General features: G+C 33.7%; 1 protein-coding gene across 1 annotated transcript in view; it reads right to left on the bottom strand.

Moving 5' to 3' along the window:
• The window catches only part of LOC145285821 (sodium-coupled monocarboxylate transporter 1-like), a 220140-nt gene extending 215596 nt beyond the window's left edge, over positions 1-4544 (bottom strand). The window contains exon 1 of the mRNA XM_080134240.1: positions 4475-4544. The gene's annotated coding sequence lies outside the window, so the exon portion shown is untranslated. The remainder of the gene's footprint in view (positions 1-4474) is intronic.
• Positions 4545-10224: the final 5680 nt, after the last annotated feature.

Here is a 10224-nt window from a genome sequence, read left to right as displayed (position 1 = left end):
CCACTTGAAGATAAGGGTTAAAGGGTGTAGTGGAAAGGTTGTAGGTTGGATTACGTAGAGGGACGGTTCATCAAGAACTTATTTACATTGGACAATCAGATCGTAGTCAGCTGGAAAGCAGGCCAACGGTAGAGAGTTTCACGGGCGTACAGTTGTAGGAAAGAAGCTGCGCTCATGGAATCTATATTTTGATTTAGGCACAGATAAGGAATGTGGGAAACTATTGGTAGTGGTTCTGGCTAGATGAGTGTTTTTCGTGAAAGTTTGGCGGGGGTATCATAGATTGAAACTCAGACGAGTACTTGCCATGGAAATAACGATAAAGCAGAGACAGGCTCGCAACCTTATTTTATTCCGAAAAAATCCGAAGAATAGTTGCATTGATTTCTGAAAAATCAAAGATGGCGTAAATATCATACAAACAATATAACTACTCTTCGGAAATTTTCGGTATAGGGATCATCTTCTGCAGTATACTATGAGGAAAGTTCACATACCTCCCCGTAGTGACTTAGCCCACAATATATTGTAGTCTACCTTGCACTGTAGAGAATCTACTGTTGATTTTATAAAATTATCTGTAAAGAATAACTACAGTTAAAGTTTAAATTGCAAAAGTCAAGTATCATGGTTCATTTGTACTCTAAACAGAAAAAATTCATTTCGAATGTGCCCCTGTCATATCAAAGAACCAATTGTTGATTTTATTAAATTATTTTTACATTGTCATTTAAGTTAATGCTAAATATACAAAATTAAGGTATCATTTATCAATTATGCTCTAAAAAGAAGCATTCGTTTCGAATACGCCTCCGTCTTATAAATAAATCTGCAGTTGAGTTTATAGGCTGACCATTTCTGTTTGAGCTGCGATAAAACTTATTATTGCACTTGTGGTGTTCGGTTGTATAAAAGTGTTAACTTTGATCAAAATCGGATGTTTTCGATTATCGATGTTCGATACTTAACAGTACTTAGCATTCAATACATTAGCACTATGTAAGAACACTCCTAGACACATAAAATACCTCCGTGTGATATTTAAAATAAATATCGGTCCAGCCATTTCCGTGTCCATAGGGAACAAACTCTCTTACACACAGACAGAGTTCCTTGTATATATATATAATAGTAAATAGAGAATTTTTTTGTGTGTGTGTGTATCAAAAATTGTAATTGTAAAACTTAGGTGATATCAGATAAGAGGTTGGATATTTAAAACCAATTAATAGATTTACTAATCATACATTTTATAAAGCATGAGGTGCACCACTAGATTTTTTAAAAAAATCAATAAAAAAAATAGACGAAGATTAAGCTCATGTAACAGGAAATACGGCGCTAAAAATCATTTAAAAGACTTACCAATTCTTATGGTCCTGGATATGACCTTAAACTATATCCGATGGTGAGGCTCCAGCTTGCGGGCTTTGTGGAGTGTGGAGCCATTCCTTAATTGCCTTTGCTCCCAGGTCTACTCTGACCCGGAGTGGTAGTACCTGTTAGGGTCTCAACTTTAAATAAAAACTTACTTGAAAAAAATATATATATCCTATTAAAATATTTTTTCTTCAAAATCACATAACCTAAAAAGGGTTGATATGCCGTAAAACAAAAAGCAACCAACCAATTCTTAAACTTATGTAATATGAGATACAGCTATGAATATTTTAAATTTTCGTTAAAAACTTTCCAATAAGAAACCTTATAGTAATTGTCTGTATTTTTGAGATGAGTTGTTTTCATTGATTGAGTTTGTCGGACTGTTTTCCTCATCTTGGTTGTTATTGTCACAATAACAACCAAGATGAGGAAGTCAGTCCGACAAACTCAATCAAAGAAACCTTATGTATCCTATTTCACTTTTAAAAGATAAATTTAAAAAAATTCTATTTATAACATTTTTATAACATTACATTAGCATAATACATTTCATAATGTTCCTATTTACTTGCCTCTCCACGAGGGCAGAGGTAGACACAAGGCCGGATTTTTATGTGGGGTAATCTAGCTCTGCAAAAAGGTCACTCTGGATAAGAACAGAAATAAAAATTGCCTCAGTCTAGAAGGATTTCTCCTCCACTGATCGAGGTCAGAAAAGGTGAAGTGCAGTATTAGAACAGATACTACACTTTGATCAAAGACTTTTGAATCATAAAACATACGTAACATGTGATACAGAAACACACTTTTAAAAAATCAATTGAAAAACTTTCCATTTAAAAAAAAATTATATAACACGTATTTATTTATTTATTTATTTATTTATTTGTTTGTTTATTTAATTTATTTATTTAATTTATTTATTTGTTTGTTTATTTATTTATTTGTTTATTTATTTATTTGTTTATTTATTTATTTATTTGTTTATTTATTTATTTATTTATTTATTTATTTGCGGACTATTCTCCTCATCTTCTAGTAGTTGTTGTTTCACGATGGTTCGGACAACTCATCCTCTAGCCTTCTTCAGGTGGTTAACTGCAACGGGATAGGAATGTTGAGTCTCTTAACTGTATCCTCAGCAATTACTGCCTTCCATAGTTGTTGTCGCCCCACCATGTTTTGGCCAACTAATCACCTGGCCGGCTTTGAGTAGGATTCCAATAATAAAATAATATACCATTCGGTACGGACCCGACCATGAAAGACCAGATAAGAACGAAAAACTTGGATCACCGTTCGGGTGTCTGTGTCGCAGTGAATAGAGGCGTTGAATCTCTACGGTTCCATGTGATCATTGTCTGGAGATAGCGGTTTCAGTCCTACCCAAAGACGGCCAGAGGATTAGTTGGTAAAAACGTGGTGAGACGACCGTAAGTATGGAAGGCAGTAATTGCTCAATGCTGAGGATATAACATTCCTATCCTGCCGCGGTTAACCACATGACGAAGACTCAGAGGAATAGCCGTCAAAACGTTGTGAAACAACAACTATGTAGATGAGGATAACAGTCCGCAAATAAATAAATAAATTAATTAATTAATTAATTACTCATTTCAAAGGATTAGCAAAATAATATGAGATATAGTGTAAAAAGTTGGGTTTTTTTAATATTAACGAAAAAAAAACTTGAATTATGAACACTTACGTTATATGAGATGCAAAAATACACGTTTAAAATTCAAAGACTTTCGAATTATAAAACTTATGTAAAAAAATTTTAATAGAATTTAAAGACGTGCCAATTATTAAACTGAGATGTATATACTAAGGATTACAGATGGAGACGATCGGGGCAAATTTTGTACCCGTTCAGGATGTTCGTATTTGAGGAGAGCGGGATTTTCAGTATAAACCGGTAGCCGTGCATTCCCAACTTTGCTTTTCTGTTATCCTGTGTGGGTGGGTGAGGTGGGATAAATAAACTTAATTAAAGTCACAGAAATTGAAAAATTCCAATAAACTACTATTTCCCGCGTTAAAATCTAATCATTGAAAATGTAAAAAAATAATAATGATGGTAAACATATTTATTAAAACTTTTGCTTCAAAAAGATGTTTATCAAAATAATGCCGCAACGCAAAAAAAAAAAATGAACTGATTTCTTTACTGAAAAGAGCGGGGGGATAAAATTGAAAGGCGAAAGAAATTTAAAATCTTATTATTGAAAATGAAATAACAATAATGGAAGACAAACATTTCTATCAAAACTTTTGCTTCAAAAAGATGTTTATCAAAACAATTCCACACCGCAAAAAATGTTTTCTTAAAGACAATGCTACAACACAAAATGATGTTTTTTTTAAATGCTACAACACAAAAAAAAAATGTTTTTTTAAAATGCCACAGCACAAAAATGTTTTTAATGCCACAACATACAAAAACGTTTTTCCAAAAAAATGCCACAATACAAAAAGATATTTTTCAAAAAAATGCCACAACACAAAAAGGTGTTTTTTAAAAAATGTGACAACACAAAAAGATGTTTTTTAAAATGCCACAACACAAAAAGACGTTTTTCCAAAAAAAAAATGCCAGAACACAAAAAGATGTTTTTCAAAAAATGCCACAACACAAAAAGACGTTTTTCAAAAAATTGACACAACGCGAAAAGACGTTTTTCCAAAAAAAAAAAAAATGCCACAACACAAAAAGATGTTTTTCAAAAAATGCCACAACACAAAAAGACGTTTTTCCCAAAAAAAAATGCCAGAACACAAAAAGATGTTTTTCAAATAATGCCACAACACAAAAAGACGTTTTTCAAAAAATTGACACAACGCAAAAAGACGTTTTTCCAAAAAAAAAAAAATGCCACAACACAAAAAGATGTTTTTCAAAAATGCCACAACACAAAAAGACGTTTTTCAAAAAATTGCCACAACACAAAAAGACGTTTCTTCCCCCCCCCCCCAAATAAAAACGCCACAACACAAAAAGATGTTTTAAAAAATAATGTCTCAACACAAAAAGAAATGAACTGATTTCTTTACTGAGGGAGAATAAAAGTAAAAGGTGAAAACAACTAACCTTTTGAACGTATTTCTCTGTCGGCTGCTTAAATCTAATCTCGCCTTCATTTCTGCTCTCTTATATAGAGACCCTCCAATTATTTCAATTTACATCACGTGGGAGACACCGCTGGAGTTTTAGGCTGAAACAGAAACAGAAACCAGCGATACACGTGCTAAACATATTAATATCGGGTTCTTCCTATTCGTTGCGGTGGGAGACTTTTTTTTTTAGGAGGTTTTTGTCGTTATCTTTTTTTTTCTGAATCTGGAGAAATTTACCTAATTCAAAACTTTAATATCTTTTTGTTCCCAGATATATGTTTAAATCCTAAAAAAGAAAAATACTTTTAGAAAATGCGTTCTTGCTAGAACCTTTTCTTTATCGTTTTTTATAAACAAAAAAAAAATTCGAAAATATAATTTCAAATATTACTTTTTTGTTATTAATACGTTACTTATAATAAATAGATATCCGTACGATTTCAGATAAAGTGTCTGAAGTTAATCCCGGAAATGACCGAAGTAATTTACGATTTGAAGGTCACCTTTTTTGTTTGTTTTAGGAAGATTTTTCTACAATTTTTTAAATGTTGAGGGCTAAATGTTCTTTTAGTCTAACTTTAACCTAACCCTTGCTTTATAATTATTTGCAGTTTTCGCAGTTTCCAAATTGTAAACTGCTTCGGTCATTTCTAGGACTGACTCGAGATTCTCCGTCAAAATATTGAAATGGTTTTGATTTTCCTTCAAGGTTCTTAAATCATCTGGATTCCCATTTATTATGAGTAGCAAACATTCGGCGTGAGACTTTTTTTTTCTTTTATATGCTGCTGTTTAAAAACATTAAGAAATTTACCTAATTCAAAACTGTAAAATTATTTTTATATGTTTATATTTAAAAAACAAAATGGCAAATACTTCTGGCTTAAATGGCCGAACAGGGCCAATTTAACTTTTTTATAAATATTTTTATAACCAAACCAAAAGAATTCAAAAATAAAATCTGAATTATTTTTTATTTTATTTATTTATATTTTTGTACTTGTACAGTTTAATGAATACATTAAAAAATGAAAATATCGAAAAAAGTTTATATTGTACGTATCCGTTATGGAATGCAGTTCTCCGAAAAAAAAATTCACTTAATTTCATCAAGTAGTTTTGTTTTACAGTGAAAAACAATTTGTTATGATACCGAGAAAAAGGTTCGATTTTTAGGAAGAAAAGCTAGTATTAAAGATGGGGAGGGAGTGTTAGCGCGTTAACTGGACTTATCTCCCGTGGCGTGTTCTAAACTTCAAACGAAAATTAACAAAAATTCCAAGATGTCTGCCTTCAACGTACTCTCATAAAAACATGTTTTTCCTCTGTAAAAAAAAACTACTCGATCAAATTAAGAGAAATTTTTTTTCGGAGATCTTCAGTTCAAAACGGATACGTACAATATAACCTTTTTTTTCGATATTTTCATTTTTTTTAATGTCTTGATTACACTGTACAAGTACTTTTTTGTTGTTGTTGATTTGGTGTTTATAATCAATGGGTATCCGGACGATTTCAAACAAAGAATTTGGAGTCAGTTCCGGAAATGTTCGAAGCAATTTACGAGTTAAACGTCCCCATTTTGTCTGTTTTCGGAAGTTTTTTCAACATTTTTGGGGTAAACTTTTTCGGTTATTTCTGGGACAGACTGGAGATTTTCTCATCAAAAGTACTGAAATCCTTTGGATTTTCCCTCAAGGTACTTAACCATCTGGATACTCGTTCATTACGAGTAAGAAAAATTCAATTAAATTAAGAAGAATCAATTAGTTTAATTTTATTTTATTAAAAAAAATAAAACTTGCAGGACCTGTGTAAATTCCACAGCAGATTATTTCATATGTAATATATTTACATTGGCATTCTGTAGATGTTCAGCGTAAATGGAGACGCTCTGATATTATTGTAGCCCTTTTGTTAAAACTGCAAAATATTTATCTAAACTATTGTTAATTATTACGACATCCGGTCTTCTTGCTTGGATGAGTTTATCCGTTTGTATGTCCATGACCCATAGGATTTTGTGATTCTCGTTTTCAGTTACTGTTCCTGGCTTATGTTTGTACTATTTGTCTGCATGTTCGAGATGCGGTTGTTTGTATAATTCCCAGTGTACTGCTCTTCTCACTTGGTCGTGCCTGTTCTTGTATTCTTTTTGGGCTAGTTTGCTGCATTCACTTACTATATGGTTTATCATCTTGTCTCTTTGTCCACAGAGTCTGCATTTTCTGTTTTCTTGTGTTTTGGCGATTTTTGCTCTGATGTGGTTTGTTCTTATCGAGTTATCTTGTGCCGTTTTCAGTTTCTCTATTTATGTGTCCTTTTCTCATCCATGTCCACGTGTTTTCGTTATTCTCATCTTTTGTAATTCTTACGAATCTTCCGTGTAGTTGGTTCTCTTCCCATTTTTTATTGTCTTATCCTTTGTCTCTCAGTTTTTTGTTTTGTTGATTTTTTTTTCAGTGTCTATAATTCCCCTTTCAACGTTTTGCATTATAATTTTTGTAGTTCTTTTTGGTATCCTTCGCACAGTCTTTTATACATACCAGTCCCCTCCCGCCATCTTTCCTTTTCACGTAGAGTCGGTCAACATCGTCCTTTGGGTGTAGTGTGTTGTGCATGGTCATGAGTTTCCTAGTCTTCTAATCGAGCTCTCTTAGTTCTTCTTTAGTCCAACCTATGAACGGTCCAGAGTATCTTACTAATGATATTGCCCATGTTTTTATACCTTTTATTAGGTTTCTGCTATATACTTTGGTTTCCAGAAGTTTTCTTGTTCTCCTGAGGTATTCCTTTCCAATTCTCTCCATTATTTCTGTTGTTTTGATGTTGTCTGCTTCCAGAACTCCCAGGTATTTATAGGCACTTGTTCCTCTAATGCACTCATCTCCGTATGGTTGGGTAGTTTCATGCCTTCTGTCGTCTCCAGTTTTTCCTTTCTTATAACTAGCAGTGCACATTTTTCCATGCCAAATTCCATTTGGATATTCTGGCTGAAGATCCTGGTAGTGTTTACTAGTGTCTCAGGTGGTTCATTTTTTCCTCTGTATTAAAGAACTTGTATCCGACGTGGCACTTTCTCAGTATATTGTTCAGGGGCATCATGGCTATGATGAACAGTAATGGTGGTAGTGAATCTCCTTAGAAGATGTCTTTTGTATGTTAATTTCTGTTATGTGTTGTCCATCAGCTGTCATGTCCAATCTCCACGTTTTCATTCCATTTTCTATCATGTTAATGATTCTGCTTGGTATTTTATACATTTTTAAGCATTCTATTATCTATGTTAGGGGAATCCTGTCGTATGCTTTTTTTTTTGTAATCGATCTACGCCATGGTGAGATTCTTTCTCCTTCTTTTTACTTTCTTTTTGGGGTTTTTGGTCTATATATAGCAGATCGCGTGGTCCTCTTTTACCTTTTTGGCATTCTTTCTGTTCTTCAGGAAGAAGTCCACGATTATTCAGGGAGTGGTAAATTTGTTCCCGCAGTTGTGCTGTTAATATTTTCCACATATTGGGTAAGCACGTGATCGGCCAATAATTGCTGGGGGCGGTACCCTTCTCAGTGTCCTTCTGTATCAGTGTGATATTACCTTTTGTCATCCAATCTGGCACGTTTGTTTTCTGTATGCATTTTGTCCGGTTTTAGGCTAGTCTTTCGTGTAATGTGGTGAATATATTATTATTAGTAGTAGTTTGCTCATTATTATTATTATTATTATTATTATTATTATAATAATAATAATAATAATAATAATAATAATAATAATAATAATAATTTGCATTGTCGCAACAGCTACTTGCCACTGATTTCTCGTTGGCACCGACTATTGATCTTCACTGGAATTTGAGTGGCGATAAGCCTTCCCAAGATCCCAGTTCTCTTTGCACTGATCCAGCGGAGATCTGGTCAGTTCTCTCTCCTTGGTGTTTCCTTCCTTCTTGACTCTACTTGGCTATTCGGTCTCACTCTTATTTGGGGGCAATGATGTAGTAATGGTGGATGGGGTGGGGTTAGAGAACTTATAGGTATGCGGCTTCAATGTTCGTAGTTCGATGTAGCGCTTCATGTTTTGCCTCTGCAGCAGTTTGTCTGGCCCGCGCTTGTGGCTCATGTGTGTTAGTCTCCACATTCAAGAGTTTTCCTTAATATTTCAGCCGTTTTCATTATTGTTGATCCTTATATTTTTCCAGTTATTATTATTATTATCATTATTATTATTATTATTATTATTATTACTATTATACTATGCAACTGATAGTAATTCCATATAGTATTTGGAAGTAACCACTAATTATCAGATAGATATCCTCGCCGCTGAAAGTCTACACCGCAACGTTTGATCATGTCATATGATGACATAATGATTTGAAAGCGAATCATCAAAACGGAAAAAATTATTACTGACTTCATGTTAGAATCAGCCTTGCATCGGCATGAGTGTGGAGTTGAGCATGAAAAGCATTTTCTTTAACCGTGTAACACTCGCGAAAAATATTAATTAACTATGAAATCACAAAATAATCTAATTTCATCATTACCAGCTGAGAAAATAATGAATATTACAAGCGAACATAAGGATATTGATTAAAAAAAATACAGCTGGCCAGTGTTGTAAGTTCTAGCGCAATATCATTACAGCGGTTTGTTACGTTTATCTTAAAGCCAAAAGTGCTTTTCACCACCCAAGCTGTTTTGCCTTATTTGAAAGGAATGACGCTGTTTTTGAAGAAGCCTCCTACAGTGAAAAGCTTCACGGAGAACTTTCGCTGTAGACTAGAAATGAAATACTTACAAATAATTTTTTCTTTTATAATTTTTTTTTTTTATATATATAATATATAGTGGGTGAACTAAGTATCCGATACAAAGTTAAAGGTTAATTTATTTTCATTACACGAAAACAAAAACAATAATAAAGTGCGATTCTAATGTATTTTTGTATGATTTTTTGTACGAGATTTAAATTTATCGTGCAAAAGTACATTAGATTAGCACTTTGATATTGTTTTTGTTTTCTTTTTGGGAAATAATATTTTTATATAAGTGCTATGACTTGGTATTAGCCATAATAAAAACAGAACAACTGTGTGAGTTAAAACGTGTATTAACAAAAGACAAAAAAAAAAAAAGATTACAGAATGAAAATAGTGTTACGTTCCACCGAGCACGTGGCGTTAACTCCGGAACTAGAACCCTTCCTGGGATCGTTAAGCGTTCCGGTATATATGGACGGTGGTTGAGTCCATTCAGAGAGTGGTTTCCCACAACCCCCCTCCCAATCTGATTTCTCCGGGTGTGAACTCAGTATTTTTTCTTTTGGGGACAGATCAGCAAGTGGTTTGTGCACCTTCTTTCTGCCGGAGCATCCTAGTTCTGGCATGACTTGTGGCGGTTCTATGTCTAAAACATCATATACAGTTTCGGTTGCTTCTACGCCTTCCTGTAGTGGTTCTGCTCGATCCTTGGGGGTACGTTTCCTTATTTGGTCCAGGTGCCTTTTCTGTTCGCATCTTTTCCTGTTTTTTTTTTTTTTTTTTTTTTTTTACATTTTCCCCCCCCAAACAAGGCAAATTGCCACTTTGGTGTAGGGAGCTACTATCAGGGGCAACAACTACTGGGGTACTATGTAGGGATTTGGGCAGCAAGATGTCGGTTCAAGTTACACTTGAACTTCTGCGCGTCAGTACTGTTAGGGAAACAGGGACCTGGAATGGAATTC

The sequence above is a fragment of the Euprymna scolopes genome, chromosome 10 (genome assembly GCF_053919585.1).
Source record: "Euprymna scolopes isolate OS-2025 chromosome 10, ASM5391958v1, whole genome shotgun sequence".
NCBI classification, from domain to species: domain Eukaryota; kingdom Metazoa; phylum Mollusca; class Cephalopoda; order Sepiida; family Sepiolidae; genus Euprymna; species Euprymna scolopes.
The sequence above is the reverse complement of the archived record's forward strand: the minus strand, read 5'-3'. Positions and strand labels throughout refer to the sequence as shown.